Source organism: Castor canadensis, chromosome 17, assembly GCF_047511655.1.
Source record: "Castor canadensis chromosome 17, mCasCan1.hap1v2, whole genome shotgun sequence".
NCBI lineage: Eukaryota > Metazoa > Chordata > Mammalia > Rodentia > Castoridae > Castor > Castor canadensis.
This window is the reverse complement of record NC_133402.1, coordinates 51,579,024-51,601,743: the sequence shown is the minus strand read 5'-3', so window position 1 is coordinate 51,601,743 and position 22,720 is coordinate 51,579,024.

The window sequence follows — 22,720 nt, the reverse complement described above, 5'->3', positions numbered from 1 at the left end:
AGAACTGCACCAGCTACCCTGTGCCCCACCTGTGACTCTGCACTTCCCCTGAAGACAGTCACTGTGGTTGAGGTGACAGCATGCTCCTTAGCAGGTCCCTCACCTTACCTCACATCTTCCACAGTACAGGAGCGGGTGGGCTCAGGGCGGCGTTTTCCTTTCATTTTTCCAAACTCGGTACCAACCAATGATTGCATTTATTTTCAACATCTATGAGCATTTTTCTCTAAAACAAAACACACAAAGTCTCTAGCCAATTAGCAAAAACATAACCCAGGCAGGACTGGTAGCACACCTATCATTACAGCTACGGTGGGAAGCATAAAGGAGGAGGACCATGGTCTCGGCTGGCCTAGACAAAGAGCGAGACCCCATCTCCAAAACAGCCAGAGCAGAAAGGACTGGGGGTGTGGCTCAAGTCATAGAGCGCCTGCCTAGCAAGTATGTAGACCTGAATTCAAATCCCAGTACCACCAAAACAAATAAACACATAACAATGACTACAAAAACCCCACAAGAAGTCATCTTGTTTTCCTTGAAGGAAATTCACATTCCTTGAAGGAATTTCTCCAGGGGCCTGAAGTCATCACGCATACCTCTTTGCTCACTCAGGAGCCCTGGGGTGGGGGTGGGGGTGATGGGTCCAGTGTTGCTTACTCCATGATCTTTCCTCCTGGAATTGCCTTCCCCTCCCTTCACCCAGTAAAGGCACATTTCATCCTTTGCGTCTCCATTCATTTGCCTCTTCTTCCTGGAAGCCCTCCCTAACATCACTAGGGATTCCCACAGACACTTATTCACCCCTTGCCAAAGCCCTTTTACTCTGTCTTTACCGGCCTAGCCACATGACTGTCACATCCATTGCCACTCAGTGTCTCAGGGTCCAGCACAGTACTTGGCACAGAGAATGTACCCAGAAAGTGTTTGTTGAAAAAAAAAAAAGAACAAATGAATGGCCCCTCAAATGCTCTCAAACTTGGGGCTAGGCTTGGCTGGACCTGCTGGTTCCAAGCTCATTGTCAAACCCCAGAAAGGCACAGGCTTACCCTGAGTCCTGGATGCTGGTCTGGGGCCTGGGCCTTGGGGATCCCTGCACTGCAGGGAGGAATGTCCAGAATTCTTTCCTAATGTGGCCCTTACTTGGGTGTGAGCCAACTGAGGGCCCTCTGTGAGCAGGAAGCAGGAGGACAGCTGAGTTCCGTTCTCCTACCCGATCTCCAATGTGGAGGACACATAGCCTGTAATTTGGAAGGCTAATTTGGTCTGGGGTTAGGAGAGAGTGTTGTGTGCTGAATGATGCCAGACTCTCCCAGAGGAGGAAGCACCCCTCCCTGGGGACTTGGGGCCTCTGCTCTCAGTCCCAGACCACACTGTTCCAGGACTCCCATGACGCCTGAGTTGGAACCCCTAGAAAGCCAGGCAGCCAGTGCCCAGCAGGGGAAGAGAAGAGAGGGAGAAGCCTGACCTTAGCTTCCTTGACCACTGGCTGTCCAGACAGGGACTCCCTTGGGTCAGTGGAACCCAGACATCATGAAGAACCAACAGGGGATCTTCAAGAACCAGGAACAGCATATCCCCAGACAGCAGACCATGACATGACCTGTAAACTGCTTGGGAAAGACATGGGGGGAAATGGGCACTGGAAATGACCTGGCCCAAGAGGCTTCACTCCTGCCAACCCCCGACCCTGATTCCTACAACTCCCTAGGATGCACAGTCTCTTAATACTTAATGCTTCTGCCATGGAGCTGCTTAATAAAGTCCACTGTCGCTGTTTCCAGGCTTTTTTGTTTTTTAGGCAGGGTCTTACTATGTACCCTAGTTGGTTTGTTATTTGAACTTGTTATTCTCCCGCCTCTGCTTCTCCAGTGCTGGGATTACAGACATGTGTCACCACACCCTGCTGCTTCTAGCCTTTGAATGCATTCCCCTCCTTTGCTATGAAGTCCTCTGTGACCAACAGGCTCGCTCAGTGGCCACCTCCAGGGTCCTGGCCTTACAGGTGCTTTGTTGCCTCTGTATCAGGACATGGACTTGGTGAGAGTGAGGCCTGGACATGGTCACCTTGGTGAGAGCCCTGTCCAGGGTCTGACTAACAGGCTGCAACTCCTCTGCATAGCTGTGTGGCCTGGGCCAGACCTGGGCCTCAGTTTGCTTGTCTATGCACAGGTCAGACATACAGAGCTCGTTCAGTATTTGGAGAATGAGTGAACAGATGAGTGAGGGGTTGACTAGCCCAATCCCTGACAAGTCTCCTTGAGCTGCAAGGCTCCTGCCCAGGTTCATGTCAGCAAGGACTGGAATTGACCTTGGCATTGCTGAGTTGCGTAGAAGCCCAGGGAAGGTCAGGACAGGCAGGAGCAGAAGAGCTGAAAGCTGCGACCCTGAACGGGTGTCAGGTGACAGTCTCTGAAGGGGGGGATGTGGGAGGGGGAGTGGGGTGGGGGAGAGAGTGTCTATCCTGTGCCTCGTGTTCCAGGACCCCAGCCAGCCTGGGGCAGCACACTGTCTGCATGCAGCACCCCCAACTCACCCACACCTCAGAGAGTTCTCCTGAAACTGCTTGGCTCTAACCGTCTGTTGCTGGAGCTGGTGATTCACACACCCCGCTCTTCTTTCCTCTTCCCAACTAATTATAGCTCCTGCGTGTTTTTCCCCCTGGAAAAATGTTTTCTTAAAAAAAATATATCCCCAAGCCAGTGGTAATTAATTTGGTGAGCATCACTGTGTGTGGTTCAAGCAGACTCTGAGGACAGGCAGGTCGCAGGTGTGGGGATGTCTACTGCCCAGCAGAGGAAGCACTGATGTAGGCTGTGGGGTGCACATGGGGACAAGCTGCAGAAGCTCAGCCGAGCCCCCATCCAACCCGTCATGGCTCTAGGAACCCTGGAGAAGGGCAGTCACAGTAGGAGTAATGAGGACCCTGTTGAGAATTACTGTGTGCTGGACCCAGAGTCAAATGTCTGTCATGGACATGGACATTCAGTGCTCTGACACCTGCCAACACCGCAGGTCTGGACGCAGGCCCCACTCTGTAGAAGAGAAAACCGGGGCTCAGTGTCACCCAGGGTCACACAGCCATCAGCGGCCTAAGCAGAGGGAGATCCCTGGCCACTAAACTCTCCAAGGGACGTGGCCTCTGTTTTGTGTCTCCTTCACCTGCCTGCAGGACATCACAGTAGCAACCCTGGAGGCGGACCAGAACTGAGACCACAGTGTCACCTGAGTTTTTCCTGAGGGACAGTGCACAGAAGTTGGAGAGGATATTTGTGCAGGCAACCTTGCCAGGAGGGAGGGTCCCAGAGCAAAAGTGACTGATCAGAGAGAGCTAGACAGAGCTGGAGGGGTGGACAGTGTCACAGAGCACTGAAAGAGACAAAGAAGGGCAGAGAAGAAGCCAGAACCAGAGATAGTCATGTCTGAGTCTGAGACTGAGGGACAAAGATAAAACTCAGACACTCAGGGAAGGGGACGCAGCAAACTGGGCAGTTGAAGTCCTGGACTGAGTGGCGGGGACAGCTGAGATGGGACTTGGTTTGGCAGGTAGGGGCTGGTTCTGCCAGAGGTCCAGGGGCTAGAGTTCTAGAACAGAGCCTGGAAGGGAGAGAGCATTGAAAGGAGAGTGGGAAAAGAAAGATGGAGGCCTTCACTGGGTAAGGCCCCGAAGTAAGGTTCCAAGGAGACAGGCTCTGTTATGAACCTGGTGTCTTTCTACCTTTATCAATCTGGGAAGACTGCCTAGGGTGGGAGTGGCCTCAGGGCAGGTGACAACTCTGGCCTTAGGGCTTAGGAGAACTGAAGGTGGACCAGGCAAGGGAGCAGACAGGAGGTGGCAGCAAGCTTGGTCCCATCCTGGGAGAGGGTCCTGTCTCTGAGGCTCCCCAGGACCCTCACTCTACTGCAGAGGTGTGACAGATCAGGGGCTGAGGAAAATTCAGGCATGGTTAGGTCACCTCATTCCCTGGATGGGGAAGTGTAGTGAGGCCCACGTACTCCCCATCCCCGCCCAGCCCTAAGAAATTTATGCTCGATCCCAGCACCCAAGGCCAGAGGCCTGAACTCTCCTCAGGCCCTTCTCCCTCAGCAGAAGGCCTGCAAACCCTCAGATCCTTCAGAAAAGGGCCTGCCTCTCCCCTCAGATCCTCCAGGCCAGGGCAGAGAGTGTCTCTTCTCAGACCTCCAGGCCAGGGCAGGACCCCTCCTCCACCATCCAGCCCTACTCTGCCTTGGCAGTGCGAGAGGTGTTGACAGCCTGCTAACCACAGGCAGAGTGCCCCTGGCTCCAGCCATCGCCTCCCCCAACTTCTCTGGACACCTGACACGGCCGCCGCCTGCCCTGGGTCAGGGCCCAGTGCCCAGGACCTGTTAGCCAGGCAGCTGTTGAGATTTCCGGTGTGGGGGGCCTCTCAGCCACTTTCTCGTCTGGAATCTCCTGGCCAAGTGTGCACTCTTCTGGGGTCTGTGTCTGGATGTTGGAGCATCTGTCATGAGAATGCGGGGGGAATGCAGTAGGGACCAGGTGGCCTGGGGTTGCCTTGATCCCAGAAGGCCAGCACAGGCCCTAGAGGGTTGCCCTGAGCTCCAGGAATGAGGGAAGAAGTGGCTGCCCATTCTAGGACAGGGCTTGGCAAACGCAAGTGACAAGGATCTGCGTAGTCTCCTCACTGGTGGTCCAGGTGGCCTGTGACGTGTGGTGACCAGGGAACTTTGAAGGAACACTTGTTTCATGGGTTTTCCAAACAAACCAGGCAAATTCCTTTTGCAATAGCTCATTGCTAGAACACAGGGTAGAGTTTGGATCCATCCAGCTCAGACTCTGGAAAGATATCTTGCCTCAGTTTCTTTATCTGTAAAATGGGCTACCAGCAATCCTTTCCTCAGAGAGTGCTGAAAATAGACAAGATTTGCACCTTTAACTGACATCTGAGTGGCAGTGCTTTAGGCAGCCCAGCTCCTGCTAGAGGCCTTGAAATCTCCCTGGAATCCCCTTTTCCCCTCCAGGCCTCTCCTGGCAGAGCAGACAGGCAGCTCTCTTCCTCTAATCCCCACCCCACTGCAGCCTGGGGTACCTCACTGAGATCTGAGGAGAAGAGAAGGCTGGGATTGGGGCAGAGACACCTGGCAGGGGTCCCTCCTGGGGGGAGAACACAGGCAAGCCCCTCTCTTTCGGCCCCTGAGCAATGGGGACTTTGCCTACTGAGTGCCTTCCTACTTTGATCTGGAAACCACAGGCCACGCCCAGGACTCTGCAGCCCTCTGTGTCTCCACTCTACCCCAGCCCTCTTCCAGGTCAGCCTGGCCTTTGGCCCCAGCTCCTCTGACAAGAAAAGAGGGAGGAGGGCTGGCCACCCCCATCCCAGACCGTTTTTAGCCCCCTGGGAACTCGGCGTCCTCCCAGCAAGGGTGCGTGGGTCGTGGCAGGTATTAATAGCTCGGCTGGAGGAGGTGACAGAGACTCTCACAGCCAAACTTGAGGCCTCACATCCTGGACAGACAGGGCAGCCCTCTTGTCCCCACTTTCCCTGCTGGTTCTAAACTCCTCTATTCCTGTACCCAGGGGGTTCTCTCACCCTCAAGCCCCCATGCCCAGTTGCTCCTTAGTTGAATCTTCCTGTGGTCCCCTTGAGAAATGGAGACCTCTTGGGTCAGGGCCCTGGTGGGTTGGTGCCTGAGGCTGGTTTGTGACCAGGCGCCGTGGGAGACAAGAACAGAGACGCCTGTGTTAAGGCTTTCTCCCTCACTCTTCACTGCTCTCTGCTCTCTCATTCCTGTGTGCCTACTCCAGCTTGGCCCCTCAACTGAGGCTGTGGCCTTGACCCCACAAGTCTGTTCATGCCAGGCTAAGCATTGAAAAGAGGCAGGAAAACCCAGCTGGAAAAAAAGGACCTGGGAAAAGAGCCTGGACACAGCTGCCTGCACACTGCTGGGGTGGGTTTTCCTCTCAGGGGCATCTTGGAAAGGAATGGGGTGCTGGGTTGTGACTGGGAACTGATAGCCTTGGTCATGAGGCCTGTGCCATGGAGACAGGGAAGGGGCACAAAGCCACACCTGTCTTGAGAACTCATTCTCACTCTTTGCCCCCACCTGCCCACTCTGCAGCCTTCAGTCTTGGGGCCAGATTGGCAAGGCCAACAGGGTCAGTGCGGGGTGGCCCCCAGTTGAGAAAGGGCTATCTGAGGCCTGTGGGGAAGCACCTCTCAAGAGCAGGCAGCCAGTGCTGGAGCTTTGGGAACAGGACCAAGTTCCAGTACTTTCCATGGATGCTTCTGTCTTGCTTAGTGTTCCCAGGAAAGAGGAAGGCTTCTGGGTTTCTGGGGGTCTCCTCTACAGTTAGCCTAATTCTGACCTCTCACCTGAGTCCTGACCCTCACACCAAGCTTGGCTCTCCATCCTCATCAGATCTGAATAGTGTTCCCTGACCTTTAACCCCTGACTTGCTAAGCAAGACTGAAGCCCAAACCTTTGCTCGCTGACCACAGCTCTAGTTTAAGTCTCAGCCCAGAGGCTACATGGAACGTGGGCCACCGACCTATGACTCCTACCCCAGGCCTGGGGAAACTGGTCCTCCCTGAGCCTCTATCCTGGGCTTGCTAGCTCCCCAGCTCTGACTTTTTCAACCCAGAGGAGGCCCTGTGTGCTCCCCACAGACACTTTTCCCTGAGCCTCAAAACAAGGTGACATAGGGAACACATCATGCCAGGTGATTTGTGACTTGGCTGAGCAGAGGCTGGGAACATGTGCTATTTCTGTCTGGATCTTACTGCTTTGGACCCAGGGCAAAGCAGAGTCCACAGCAGAGGGGAGGAATGGGCAGAAAGACACTCAAACACACACACACACACACACATACACACACACACCATGTGGGGCCATTGGGTGACATGAGTGGGACCACACTTGCCTGGTGCAAAGAGGCAGGCATCCACACACCCCAACCTGGAGGAAACAAATCATGATAAATAACACACACACACACACACACACACACACACACACACACACACACACCCCAAACCTATTTTTCTTTCTAGCCCAAGAACCCATATTCTTTGTGTCTCAGAGTGGAAATTGCCTCATTCCTACCAGCAACGAGACCCGAGCAAGCTGTTCAACCTCTGCCTGCCTCCAATAGCTTCAGCATCCTTACCTGCACCATGGGACGGTGACACTGCCTTCCTCTCCACAGTTTATAAGGACAAAAGACAAACGAGGAGCCAGAACCCCTGCCTGGCATAGATTGAGAGTTCATCAATACCTACTAATATTGTTATATGAGATCAAAGTTGAGCTGCTCTGGTTGTGGCGTCAGGATGCCCCCACCGCTCTGCCTCCAACACTCATCCTCACTCTGAGCCAAGACCTCCACCCAAGGCCTCCTGAGCGACAGTTTCGAAACCTTCACTTAGAGTCGAGGCTGCTCCTGTTACAGGAGCAGGAAGAGCATAGAATTTGTCCACATGAAATTAGGTCACAGAATTCTTAAAACAGAGAAACTGCAGATGCCCAAATAGCTCAGTATCCCAGGGTGCAATGCTCCCTTGATTTCCTGGGCCAAGAATGGCATGAACCAACCAAAAAGAAGGGGTTTCTACCTCACACAGCCTGGGTACCCTCAGCTCTTTCCTGGGTTTTCTGCAGCGGACTTTGCCATGCCCTCAAATCCCCTCATTTCCTGGGGACTCCCTTCTTCTACCAGCTCTGGTGCCCTGAAGCCCCAGCCGTTCCTAGAGTGCTCCAGTGTGGCCTGGCCACCCTCTTACTGACCTACTGGGTAAATTCTTGGGGTAAATCCCAAGGGTCTGTTTCTGCTGCTCTGAGTCTTTGGGGCCCTGCTCAGTGGGATCCTGACATGCTGGCCCTGTCCCCCTGGTCTCCCTACTCTCCCAAATGAGTAAGAATTTGGCACCTTGGGAAGAAGGTAAGGAATTACCCATTCGTGGGCACCTACTGTGCACCAGGGTTTTACGTCTACCATCTCTGTTCCAGGAAATTAAGGGCCAGACAGGGGAGTGACAAAATCAAGGCCACCCAGCTGGGAGGTGGTGGGGAAGCTGATGTTGGTGTTCTGAGAGGGGAGATGAGGAGTCAGGTCTCAGCTGTCAGGTGGGCTACTGCTCAAGAAGCAGCAGCAGAGACCCTGCACCCCAATCTCTAGGAGGTGGCCCAACATCCACCATGGCTGGCTGAGCCCCATCCTCTGGTGACAGTCCCACATGACCTTTCCAGGTGGCTAATGAGGGCCCAGGCACCACTCAGTAATTGACCTCATTAGGCAGCTAGGACTGCCCAGGGGATAGGGTGGCGGATGCTGGGCCCCGTGGGGACAGGCCAGACAGCCGCCCGTTAATTACCTGAAAAATCAGACAATTAGGCTTCCTGCCACCCGCCTGCCCACGTCCTGCTGGCTCCTAATTACTGAGCGGCTACTGAGCAGGCTGGGAATGACCTGGATTTGGACCAAGGATCAGTTCCTGCCATCTCCCGCACCCTCCACCCCCTGCCTCCATCACAAGCTGCAGAGACAGAGACTTGGGGTGAGGTGCATCTTTCAGGCATCATCCCCTGTAGCCCTTAACTGACCTCCATCCCCCTTTTCCAGCCTTGGGCTGTTCCATCCACTATCTCTCCTACCTAAGGCAGCTCTGGAGGAGAAGAGATGGATGCCCGAAACCTGGACTGTCCTCAGGGAAGAGTGTGTGCTGATGAGAGGTTAATAAAGTGACTGATGGCCCTTTCTGCCTGGATCCTTCAGGGAAAAGATTCTGGACTGAGTTTAAGGAGTAGGGATGGCAGAGGAGAGGAAGAGTCCCAGGGACTAATGGGGAACTTAAGCCTGTCCTTGGAAAGCCCTCCCACTCAGAAGGGGAGATGGACTTGAACAAAGCACCACCAGTGTGCAGCTGTGGTGTTGGGGATGGGGTGTGGCGAGGGGCCTGGCTGGGTGGTCCCAGAAACAGTGACCTTTAGGCTGAGCTAGGTAAGGACACACAGTTCTAGGCAGAAAAACAGCACATGGGAGGATCTGGGGCTGGATTCTTCTTTTTTCTCTTCTTCCTCTTGCTCTTCCTCCTTCTCCTTCTTTTTCTTTGTGGAGGTTCTGGGGTTTGAACTTAGGATCTTGCATTTGCTAAGCAGGTGCTCTACCACTTGAGCCACACCTCCAGATCTGGATTCTCCTTTGCAGAAAGCACAGGTGGAGAGGCAGACTGTCCCTCAGCAAGCACAATCATGCACCAGCAATTGATTGAAGACAGTCGGGGGGAGATGAGTGGGCAGCTGGCATGGACACTCTGGCCTCTAGAAAATAACTCGGTGGGGTTGGGCAGAGGCACATGTGTGCTTCGTTGTCCTGAACACACTGGAAGCCACCAGTCCGACAGGCAGGGCCTGAAGAAGAAAGTCTGATTCGGGAGTGTTAGAGCCTCCTCTTGTGAAGGAGCAGCTTGCAAGAAGTACCTGGGAGCCAGGCGCCGGTGGCTCACGCCTATAATCCTAGCTACTCAGGAGGCAGAGATCTGGAGGATCTCCATTCAAAGCCAGAATGGGCAAATAGTTCACAAGACCCTATTTCAAAAAAAAACCCATCACAAAAAAGGGGCTGGTGGAGTGGTTCAAGTGATAGAGTGCCTGCCTAGAAAGAGTGAGGACCTGAGTTCAAACCCCAGTACAGCCAAAATGAATGAATGAATTAATTAATTAATTAATAAAAGAAGTACCTGGGCTACCCTTACCTGACCTATGTCCTTTGCTAGTTCTTTTCTGGGACTAAAACCTCTGCTATTTCCCTGGGGGGCTGGAAGTGCAAAGGTGTTGGCTGCTCAGAAAGGTACTCACAGCCCAGAGAGGTCAAGAGGCTAAGTTAAGGTCACTCAGCCCTGGAGTGGGCCTCAGAAAGGCATCTATTCTGGTCTCCCACCGAGATCTTGGTCCAGCCAGAGATAGCATACTGCAGCAGATAGGAGAGAAGCAGGAAGAAGACTGGCCTATACTGAAAGGCTGGAATCATTTGGGAACTGACAAAAGTCCAACTCCAGGGTGGCCCTCTGGAGGGTAATCTCAACTTCATCCTGAGAGGAGAGCCAGGAGGGACTTTGCGAGTTTCCTTTGTGTGCATCCTGGATCCTGGGACTCAGGGTGGCTGAGGCCAGAAGCTGGGAGCAGACTCTGGGGGGCACAGCCTCTGAATTCCCCTCCTCTCTACCCCTCTCCACTGGTCTGGGCTTGCTGGCAATTACTGGGGTAATTGCCTTGTGCTCCACAACCGTAATTGCATCAGTACCCAGGTATGTCCTGTCAAACCCACTACTTTTGCTGTGCAGCGATTACTACAGTGATGTGAAGCCTTCAGGCTTCATCCAGCTGCTCCCTAAAGAGTCAGAGCCCTGTGACACATGCACACATGTGTCCACACATGTGTGTGCCCCAAGCTGTAGCCCTGATTGCCTGCCTGCCTCTGGGCCCAACTGTGCTGTGCTGTTATTATTCAGAAAAGCATGTCACACCCTGTGTAACTTCAGGACACCTTTGCCATTAGACACCGTGCTCACCATCTCTCTGTTCTTACTCAGTTGGTCATGTGTTTACATTTTTCTGATCTCTGAGGGCAAGCCGAGTCCTTGCTCCTTGTCATCCCCTCATGGTGGCTGGTCAGTGCCTGACACACAGAGAGTGCCCTTATAAATGGATGGATAGGGGTTAGGAGGATGTATGCATGGATGAACAGATGTGTGACTTGTCCAAGGTCCCTCAGCAAACTGTAGTGAGTACAGGACTTGAACTTGGATCCTGGGTTTGTAAGTACTGCCTATCTTATTGTGAGCCTAGCCTGATCACCTAATTGGAATTCCCTTTAGAATGTAAGGGCATCTGTGCAATGAACACCCCCAATCTGTGCTCACACTTCTGGTGCCACTGGCTGGACTGGATCATCGGTTCCTAGCAGGGCTTGACTCTCTGCCAATGCTGCCTAGTTAAACCCAGGCAGGTGATACACATCTGAAGGAAGAAGACACTGCCTATCTGATGTCACCTCCAGGGTCCAGAGCTGGCAAGGAACACAGCTGGGAGGAGGGCAGCCTAGTGAAGAGGGGAGTGAGAAAGGGGTTTCCTTGCATCACACAATCACTGAAGATCCAATGAGGGGAGAAAGGGATGACAGAGTCAGACAGCCCAGCGACCTCAAAGCCTGCAGGCAACTGCCAAGCTCAGCTTCTACCTTCTCCCTTCCCCAGTGCCAAGTCAGCCAGACCCACCTCCACAGATCACTGGCTCTGTGCCCTCGGGCAGCTTGGACAGCCTGCTTCTTCTTGAAGCCTCAATTTATTCATCCAGAATCAGGTGAACATTGAGATTAAGTGCAAAAGATCTCCAGAAACAGGCCCCAGGCCTTGTAGTTACTTGACAATTGCTGGCTACTGTATAATTGCCCCATTTTTCTAGAGGGAGAAAGTGAGATTTGGAAAAGTGAAGTGACACTCTCTGAGGGCAATGATAGAACCAGGACTGGCACCCAGATCCCCTGGCACATGGTGTAGCCATACTGATCCCTGGTTTGGGGTGGGTCAGGTCCTTCTGGTTTCAGCAGATGAATCCTGTGGTCTCACTTGGGTACATCCAGTCAAAGCTTGGTAAGCAGGCCTCCAAAGTGGTGACTCCCCTGAAGCCTGGCCTGAAAGGAGTTGGGGAAGGCCCCTCCCAGTCTGCCCCAGAGAACTGAGTCTGAAATTCTACCTTGAGCCCTCTTAGCTGTTCCTTCACAATACTGAACCCTGCCCTCTCCTCCCTACCCCCATCCTGGGGCCAGCTGCCCAGGAGCTATCCTGGACCACACTCTTGGCCTGAAACATTTTCTAGATGTGGCCAGATACCCGTCCTGCCTGTGAGGAGGTTGGGCCAGGGTGAGCAACACCTTCTTGGCTCTCTCTCAGAGCTACACCAAGGTACAGGCTGTTCCTGGAAGACTGTAACATGAGCTGGGCCTGGTGGGGACCGTGCCCATGGCCCACAAGGTCCTCTAGTCCAGTGGACTGCAGGCTGCCCTGAGGTCAGGCACCATGGAGGTATAGCTTGGTATATCAAGGCTTGAACTCAGGGACAATACTAGAAACTGGTCCTGTCCTGGGAGGAAGAGGTGAGTGCCAGCAACCTCACCCTCCAGCTCCAAGAACCATGACCCACATGCATCTCACTTTATAGTCCGCAAAGGACAACAGTGTGGCATCTCCTGCTAGTGGTAAAAGTGGAGTTTGGAGTTATGTATGGCAGGGCCTGAGCAGTAGTTCTCTCAGCCTCGACTATGACCCTAGGAGGATCATTAGCCTCATTCCACAGATGAGGGAATGAAGACTTGGAGAGGGATGCCCCGTTGCCTGTGATCACAAATTCCTCCAACCAGGCTCAGCCTGACCCTGAGCAGTTGTCCTCCTTGGCACCAAGGCTGTAGGAGGCACGCTGAATACTGAGATGGTAAGAGAGCAAGAATTGATCTCTTGGGCCTGTGCAGTATGGCAGCATGGGCCTTGCACCATGGGACAGGAGATAGAAGTGACCACTGGAGGACCATCCTGGCTGGACTTCGCCCTTTGCCTACTTCTTGGAGAGAGCTAAGAACTCTAGGGTCCCTTGGGGTGAGGCAGAGGCAGCAAGAGCAGTGACCCCTAGAGGACAGCTCTCAGTAAAGGGACTGGCTGCTACAGACTCACAATTGTCTAGCAATGCTCCCAGTCTTCTCTTGTCAAGAGGCAACAAGCCATGGATCTTCCCATAATCCTTCCTAAATACCTCATGTTCCACCATTGTAGCACCAAGGATGCCAAATTAAAACCTATCTGCCTCCCTCACTGGATGGGGAGTTCAGGGAAGGTAGTTCTCTTTCACAGCTAGACAGCTGACAAAAGGAAACACTCAGTATTTTTGAAATGGACGAATGGTTGGTTGGATGAGGGGTTGGATAGTTAGATGCATATTTTGTTTCTATAACTGCTTTAAGAGATTGACAGAGGATGGACATGGTGGTGCATGCCTGTTATTCCAGCTACTCAGGAGGCAGAGGTAGGAGGATCACAGTCCAAGTTTGCACCAGGCAAAATTGAGAGACCCTATCTGAAAAACAAACTAAAGCAAAAAGAGCTGGGGGTGTGGCTCAAGTGGTTGAATGCTGAGTTCAAACAGTGCAGTACCACAGAAAAGTACCCCTTCTACAAGGAGTCTTCCTGGGCTAAAGTCTCCCAGGGCTGTGTTATGGAGGCTCTAAGGGAGTAATCACTTCCCTGCCATTTTATCTTCTAGGGGCTTCCCATTTTCCTTGTCCTCTTGCCCTCTTCCTCCAGAGCCAGCAATGTTGGGAAAGACCATCTCAATGCTGGCATCTCTCTGGATTTCTCTTCTGATTCCCTCTTTTGCTCTTAAGGACCCTTGTGATTATATTGGGCCCACACTGATAATCCAAGATAATCTCCCTATTTTAACTCCAGATGGTTAGCAACCTAAATTCCATCTGCAACCTAATCCCCCTTTGCCATGTTAAGTTACATAATCACAGGTTCTGGGAATTCGGATGCAGACATCTTTTGGGGGCCATTATTCTGCCCATCACCGATGGATATAGTTGGTTATATGGATGGATGGATGGATGAATGGATGGATGGTGGATGGTTGACAGACTGAATGAGCAGCTTGAGACAGAGCAGAACTGTTACAGGGAGGTGGGGGCAGGGATCTGTAATTCCTTTTATGCAGAGTTCAGCCCCCAAACCCACTCATTTGGGTGGGATTTTTTTTTTCTGGGGAAAGAGAGAAGTCAATTAACTTCATGTTAATCCCTGTTTATCTTCTTAAATATAACATAATTAATATTAAAGAACACCTGTGAGAAGCAATGCATGATAGTGTAACAGACACCTAGGATCCACCACATGGTATAAGGACAGGAATGGAACTTGCCTTGATAGACCACAAGCTCCAAGAGGCTTGGGACTTTCATCTGTCCTGCTCACACCTGTACCTCCCCAGCACCACGAAGACTGTCTGTCTTAGGAGTCCAAGGTGGAAGCCCCCAGGTATGTCTCCTTCACCCAACCCCCACCTTCCCCAGAGGGTGGCAAATCTTGGTTTGGCGCTTCTTGGCTTTTTGTAATCACTTCTATTGTACACACATGAATCCCTAAAATGTTATCATTTAGTTTGGGGGTTTTGAACTGAATGTATCCTCCTGCAATTTCCTTTCATCACCCTTGCTGTTTTGGTTCAGGATTTGCCCATGTGGCCGTGGGAGCTGCAATGATTTCTGGATTCTGTCATTGGATATTCACAGTGTTCCTAGTTTCTCCTTAGGAACAGTTCTGCTAAAAACATCCCCAGGGGTGGGGTGGGGGTTATTGTCCTTATTGTTATCACTGGTCCCACCAGGCAGGTGCACAACCCCTCCTCTTCTCCCGGAGCCCCTGTATACATACCCCCTTCTGGTGCCCCAGAATGAGGCTTCCATGACCCGAAACAACCCTGGGTGGGGACCTGGGGGAGGTCTGGATTGGGGCACAGCTCCAGGGAACTTTTCATATCAGAATCTGTATTCATGTACCTCACCTTGAGTGCCCCATAAGCACATTGGATCCCCCAGAACCCTGTGTTCGGAACAGGAAGAAATGGAAAAACAAAACTCTTCTGGCAGACAGTGCTGGGTTCAAATGTCCAGCCACCACTCACAAGCTGTAGGACCCTGGGCAAGTCATTCCCCGCCCTGAGCCTGTGTCCTCCTGTGCCAAGTAGAGATACTCTCAGTACCAGTACAGAATGCCAGGCTGTGCCCAGTGAAGGCAGGGGAAGCTGATGTTAGGGTTGTCACTGTTTTTCCTACTCCTGCTCCAACTGGAGTCAGGTGCTATAAGAGCATTTGACCCAGCCCCTTCTGCAGGTGAGGAAACTGAGGCCCAGGGTTTGGGGGATCCCTTCTTCTTTTCTGCTGGAGGGTTGATGGGTCCCATCAATGTGCCTGTTGCCTCTGTGTATGCAGGGACCGCCATGATGTCCTCTCTGCCAGGTGATCCTGGATCTGGCCTCAGCAGCTTGTGCTCCTTCTCTATGCACCATCCTGGCCCTGGGGTGTGGAGCTGCTGCAGTGGCAGAGAAGGGAGCACTGGTGGGGTCCCCATCCCTGGACCAGAGTCTGCAGCTACAATGCATGCCAACCCCAGCCTCCAGCACTTACTGTCCACCCTCTGTAAGCCCCTGGAACTCCCATGCTCCCTGGCCAGTTCTCCACCCCTACCTACTCTGTCCTGAAGGCCCTGGGTCGTGCCTGGCTTGAGACCTCCCCAGGCTGACAAAGCCTCCACCCTGCTCTGATGGGCAATCACAAGGTGGGTTCCCTCAGCAGGCACAAATGGGGTAGCAGTAACAGGGAGCCTGCTTTTCTCTACAGAAGAGATGCATGCCACAGGATGGGGGTGGAGTCAGATGCTTGGTTTTGCGATAGCATCCAGTTTTCACATGAGAAAGTGGGGCTCAGTGTCACACACAAGGAGCAGGACATGAGCCCAGATGCCATGACTCTGTCTGATGCTTGCATTCAAGGGTGCCAGGTGGGGCACCCTTGAAGGGTGCTGGGCATCCTGCCTGGAGTGTATGTGGCGTGGTCTCTTTCAGAGGCAGAATGTACCTCCTGCTGTAACTCCATCTTCCTGGCCACCCTCAGTGATGCAAGAGCCTGGGTTGCAGCTGCTCTGCCCATCAGACTTGTTGTAGAAGCCAGGGGCACAGGGAACCTGGAGAGAAATTAGTAAGACAGGGCCAAACTGTACCCCTTCCCACCTGCCAATACACACCCTTCTTCATTTCCTCTCAGGGAACCCCCCTTCTGGCTGCTGCCACATTCTCTCCACACAGCCCCCGCAGCGCCCCCAGGCCCCTCCTCTGCAGCAGGGTGGGAGTGCAGTAATTCAAGCTATTTTTAGCCAAGCTGTATCCTCCAGGAGATTCAAGTAAGGGGAAGCCGCCCCCGCGCCTCTAGGAGCTGCTGGCGGAAAGCGATCGATTAAAACCAGTGCTGGGAGGGCTCCGTGCCAGGCGGGCAGCAGGCACTGAGACAGGCAGAGCCAGGAGAGGGCCTCTCCCTAGCTGGCCCTAGGTGCTGGTATGAGTTGTTAGGAGTGGCAAGGGTCCCTGCATGACCCCCCACTGCCACCTCTCAACAGCCGCTCCTCAGCCCAGCCTTGTCTTGCCCTGCTGCAGCCTGCTCTGCCCACAGTGAGGAGGGTCACCCCTGAGCTATCCGCCCTGCGTCCCATCCCAGTTCCAAGCTATGCAGCATGAAGATGGGCCAGCCTTTGCCCACGAGGGGAGATTTGGGGGGTCAGAGAAGTACCTTCATTTTGCCTGCCTGGCCTTCTGCCCAGTTCTTTTTCCCAGTAGAAAAGACCCTGACCTTGTAACAGCCAGCTCCTGGCCCTTAAGGAGCTATCCAGAAATAAGGACCAAAGCAACAGGAAAGCATGGAGGGGGGTGGCTGGAGAATTAATCAGGCCTGTGAGCACCTGTGTAAGCAGGTGACTGGGCAGTGACCCCAGAGCCAGGCCTCTATAGATGCTTGAAATGCATTTATCTTGAGAACTGACCACAACCTGCCAAGTAGATAATGCCATGGGGGCCTTTGCTCAGGGTCACCCAGTTGCTAGATAAGGTTGCTCCAGCCTTTACTGGGGGATGGGCGATGAGAGGATGACTGAGAATATGGAGAACCAACTAATGACAGGAGTGGGGTAGATACAGGAGGGAATGAAATAGTCCTGTGCCTCCCAACTTGCCATGGAGGTCTCAGAAGGTCACTCCTTAGGTAAGGTGTCACCTTCCTTTTCCCAAGCTGTCATCAGAGTTTCAAGCAGTGTTCAAGCCCAGAAGAACTTCCAGGAGTGGTTTGACAGAGGAGAAAAACCTGGATGACCATGGGCAAGTCACTTCACTTTTCTGAGCCTCGGTTTCCTCATCTGCAATGGGATTAACAAAAAAGGCCACTGTGAGGGTATAGCAAGAACCAGCGACAACCAGACAAAGCTCCTGGTTCTGAGCCCAGCAAGATGTCACTTCCCTGTCTGACCTTGAACTTGGGGCTGTGTGCTGGAGAAGGGAGGCCCCCACTGTGGTCAGGCCTCTGGGGGACCTGAGAGGTGGGAGCTGGGAGGGTTGTGGGGAGTGAATGTTGGACTTTGCCCTCTGCAGCCCACACTAGGTCCCCCTCACTCCTACCTGACCAGATCCCTCCTCTACCCACAGAGACTCTTTCGGCCTGGCTTGGGTGGAGCCTTCTCTGTTCTGCCTTTCCTTTCTGGTTACCAACCACCAGTCTCTGCACACAGTAGATGCTTCAGGTGGTCATGTCAGCAGCCTTGCCTAGCAGGCACAAGAAGTTTGGGGCATAGGACCTCACAAGGACAGTCACAGATCTGCAAGGTAGAGTAAGAGGTCTCCCTTTGTGTCTGTGCCACATGAATCCCCCCCCCACCCCCGCACACTGCCTGTGTGGCTGCTCCCATTTTACACTGGGATGGGGATGGGAGGGAGGGGCTCCTGGGCAGCTGGTTGCGTGACTTGCCCACTTGCCTAGCAATATGTTGTAAGTAGGAGCCAACTGTCTGCAGCTACGAGTGGTTTTGTCAAGAGGCCACCTAGGGAAGCCTTTAGATGCTTCCTTCTGAGACCCCTGGCTCTTCCTCCTGTGTCCCTTGTGCTCCCTAACAAGGTGGGGTTTCATTCTCCAACACTCATACTGGTGTGCTGGGCCTGGTGGAAGGGAGGTGAGCATCTCTAAGGGAATAGAAGCTAGGAGGGCAGGTAAGAGCTTTCCCAGGATCCGTAGGGAATATGGCAGCTTCCCTACCCACCCCATCCCCTGGGCTGCAATCCTCCTGTGGCTCTCACTGCCTTTCCATTCTTCAGCCCAACCTTCCCTGCCTGACTCTGCCATAGATACCCTGTGTGCCTGTGGGCTAGTCCCTTCCCCTCCCTGGACCTCAGTTTCCCCACTCATAAGCACAGAAGAGAGAAGCTAGTTGACCTTCAAGCCCCCCACCCAGTGCTGAATTCTTAAACTCTGTAGGGGCTCCAGGTCACAGCCTCAGTCTCCTGGAGACCTGGGGCCTGAAATCTTTGGGAGATGATAGTCCCCTTGTTCCTTCAGAGGAACTCTTCCAAAGGTCACGTCATCCTGCCCCGTTAGAGAGCCCTTCATCTGATCCCTAGGAAGGGGCGGTCCTGGGATGCAGCCAGGACATTAACCCCAGGGCTACTTGGTGAGCAGTCTTCTCTCCCCACCCTCCAGGCCTCTCTTTAGCCCGGGTTGGGGCATCCAGGCAGGAAGGGGTTAAAAGAGAAAAGGGGAGCTGGAAGGGGGCTGAGGTTACCAAGGCAACGCCATTGCTGGGGCCAGTGGAAGCTGCTGGGGAGGGAAAAGAGAGAGGTGTCCCTCCCAACTGTCAGCTTCATTCTTCCTGTTCAGATTCTCTTTGTTAAAAAGGAGTCGCCTTAGCCTCCTTTTGTGGCTGGGGGCGGGAATGGGGAACCACTTGGGGGTTCCTGCTTGCCTAGTGCACCCACCTACTCCATCCCTTCCCTCCCATCCTTCCTGCCAGCTCCTTTCTGTGCTGCAGAGCTACTCAGTTCACACCTGCCAGCCCCTGCCTGCCTGAGGCCAGCAGACCCAGCCCAGACCTGAGCTGGCAGAAGCCCCTGCCCCTCCCAGGGATGTGCCCACCTCCTTTCTAGGTGTGTTTAAGGTTGGACGTGGACCTGAGTGGAAGCAGGGCCAGTACAGATGAGGCTCTACTCCAGGTCATTGAGGTCAAAGGCTTCTCCTGTGTCACCTGGAGAGCATTGATAGAGGGCTTGCTGCATGGCCTTATTGGGTATACACCATTCTATACCCATCCCTGGGTCCTGGTGGGTCCTGGATCCAAGTAGCTCTCCCCAGGGCTGTGGGACCTCTAGCAAGTCACACCCAAGGACTCTCTCCACACTTGAGAAGTGGGGTGCTGAGAACCCCACCACTACCCCAGGCTACTGGGAGGTCTCAGGAGCAGCTCCAGGACACAGCCAGGTTCTGGGAGGCTCTCTGTCCTCTGTGACAGATGAGAAAACTGAGGCTCAGTGAGCAGAAGCCTCGCTTCTGTGGAGTGGCAGTCAGATGCCTAAGCCTGTTTGTTTAACCCTTAGGAGGCATGGCTTTGGGTGATCTCACAGCGAGCCAGGAGGGGATGGGCCCAGTGGTGCTTCCTCTGCCTTGAATACTCTCTGGGGAAAGACATGTCACCACCATCCCAGGAGCTTGGAGGCCAGGGTGACCTGATCTACCGCAGAGGATGGGCAGAAGGGGGCTGGATCTGTGGGGAAGAGGGGTGAGAAGCCTGGGATCTGGGGGAGGTGTGGGACGTGCTTCCCAAGAGAAGGAGCAGAGCTGGTGCCTGGACTCCAGCCTGGCAGGAGGAGGTGCAGCCCCTCCAGTAGGACTGCATGTGTAGTCTCCTGCTTCCCCCTTGTGGACAACAGGTGACTATTCCTGCCTCAGGATAGGGACGTCCCCAGCCTACACTTGGTCAGGCTCTCCCTAAAGGGAAAATCAGTGGCCTGCAGCTGAAGGGGTCTGCACGATGATGAAGCAATTGGCTGCATCTCCAACTTCTGTTGGAACTGACATATCCTAAGCCCCAGCCTTGCATCACACATTGTCTTTAACACCTTTCCTTCTTCCAGGCACGATGGTGCACGCCTGCAATTCTGGCTCCTGGGGAGGCTGAAGCAGGAGGAGCACAAGTTCGAGGCCAGCCTGGGCAACTTAGCAAGCAAATAGTTGTATTTTCCAGCTCTCTGTCCCCTATTTCATCTCCCAGTTATATAACTGCTGTTTGCATAGCCCTTGTATCAGGGAGCCTCACTACCTCTGGGAGTAGACCATGGCTTGGAGGGAATTCTGACTGCAGAATTGCAGTCAGACCCTCGTCCATGGACCTGTCATTTGTATCCCTCAATCACAGCTTTGCCCTCTGGGGACACAGAGAACCAAGTGGCCCCTCATTCAGGAATTTTTTTTTCTTTTTTTCTGGGAGTATTGGGGTTTGAACTTTGGGAGCTGTACTTGCTAAGCAGGCACTCTATTGCTTGAGCCACACCTCCGATCCTTTTTGCTCTGGTTACTTTTTTTTTTTTCAGCACTGGGGTTTGAACTCATGTCCTTACACTTGCTAGGCAGGTGCTCTTACTGCTTGAGCCATTCTGCTAGCCTTAGAGAAGAGTTAAGCTCTTCATCTTTCTTTGTACCAGAGATTCCCTTGGCATCTGGTCATGTTTATTGATCTCTTCTCAGAATAATGTTTTTTTTTTTTTTTTGCAGTGGTGGAGATGGAACCCAGGGCCTTGTACATGTTAGGCAAGTTACACCCCTAATCCCCAGAATAGTGTTTTCAGATGTGTAAAATAAAATAGAATTACAAAAGATCTTCATGGCAGGGAAAGATGTCCACAAATTATGATAAAATGCATAAAATTGGGTTACAGAAGAGTTCACAACAAGATTTCATTTATTTTTATTTTCTTTTTATTATTTTTTGGCGGTACTGTGCTCTATCAGATCTCCACTTTGATTTGGGCAGGCCAGTTACTCCTAGTCATGGTCCGCTGGACAGGTCTCCTCAGCCAGCCAAAGAAAGAGCCTCATTCTGGCCACTGCCTTTCCCCTTGGCCAGCAGGTGGGATTCTATGTGCCTATTCCTACTGCAGCCCCAAGGGTAGATGGTGGCCAGCTACCATCTTCGAATCTGCCTCCCCCATTGAACTGTGGCTGTCTGCTACTGTTCATCCTGCCACTGTCATAAAAGCCGGCAAGACTGGGTCCCAAGTTCATGCCTATAATCCTAGCTACTTGAGAGGCTGAGATTGGGAAGACCGTGGTTCGAGGCCAGCCCAGGCAAATAGTTTTTTAGACCCTATCTCCAAAACAACCAAAGCAAAATGGACTGGAGGTGTGGTTCAACCGGTAGATGGTAGAGCACCTGCTTTGCAAGCATGGATCCTGAGTTCAAACCCCAGTCTCACCACAAAAAAAGAAAAAAAAAAAACTGGGTCCCAAGCAGGTGTCACTGCTCATTTTTCAGGAGCTGTTGGAGCAACTGCCCAGCCGAAAAGGCCATATGGCAGGCATGCCTGGTTCTTTTAAAGTCATCACAGCCCCCTCTGCCAAATCCTTACCCAGTTTACTTCTCTTGCTTGAGGATGCAGCAGTCAGAGCTCCTCCCTGTAACAACCTCAGGCCCTGATCTGCTGTTGGGCATCTTGCCACCCCACCTCTGCACACCAAGTTCTCCATCTGAGCTCAGCACTCCACGAGGACTTTGCTCCTGCACAGACATCTCTCTCTGGGCTCAGCTATTTGTTTGGGTTATTTATTTATTGATTGGCAGTACTTGGGGTTAAACTCAGGGCCTCAAGCTTGCTAGGCGAGCACTTTACCACTTGAGCCATGCCCCAAGTCCTTTTGCTTTTAGCTTGTTTTTCAGATAGAGTCTCCAACTTTTGCCATGTGGCGGGGGAGCCCCTACCACCATTCTCCAACCTCTGCCTCTAAAGTAGCTGGGATTACGGGTGTGTGCTACCATGCCTGGCTCTACTGATTCTTTCTTGGCACAGTCATCCATCAGCCTATGATCCTGATCTTCACTCTTCCAACTCACACCAGCCAGAATTCTACCTCCCTTCTTAGAAACACCTCAGGAGTCCTCTGCTGCTTTCATAGCTTCTGCAATATACTTCTGTCACCTTGTGAACCTACCTTGTCTACGCATGTCCATTCAGTAGGTGTCTACTGACCTGCTCTACATTAAGTGCTGTATCAGGCAGTGGGAAAATTGTGAGGACCAAACCAGTTCCAAAATCATGGCACTGTGGAAAACAAACAACATAAGCAGAGTTTGGAAAAGTTCTTTTGAAGAAGTTCTTATGAAAAGTTCTTATGAAGAAAGCAAATAGAAAGGACACAGGGTAACTGGAGAGTTGGGGTGGACGATCTCTATTTTATACAGGGTAGTCCAGGAAGCCCTTCCAAAGAGCAGGGAGGATAGACCAGGTAGAAGGATAGAAGTGCAAAGATCAGTCTGGGCACTGGTGGTTCACACCTGTAATCCTAGCTACCCAGAAGGCAGAGATCAAGAGGATTGTGGTTCGAATCCACCTGACAAATAGTTTGTGATACCCTATCTCAAAAATACCCAACACAAAACAGGGCTGGAGGAGCGGCTTAAGTGATAGAGCACCTGCTTAGCAAGTGTGAAGCCCTGAGTTCAAACCCCATTACCGCCAAAAAAAAAAAGGAAAAAGTGCAAAGGTCCTGAGAATTTGGAGACAAGTGAACCACAAGGAGAGTGTTCCAGGATCAGGGAAGGTAAAGGATTTATGCAAGGGGATGTACTTGTAGACTTTAAGTGTCAGGATACGGACTGTGTCTTAAAAGGGGCCCTCAGGTCCCATATTACGTGGAGAATGAACTGTAGGGAAGACGCAGAGAGGGCAGGAGGCAGTGCTTAGACATTTGCTCCATCTGAAAACAAAACATCAGGATAAATGCCCCCTCAAAAAAAAAAACCCAAAACCCAACCCCTCCAAAAAAAAACCCCTCAAAACTCCTTCTCCCCAATCTTCCTCATCTCTGCAAACAGCACCACCGTTCACCAGACGTTTAGGCCAA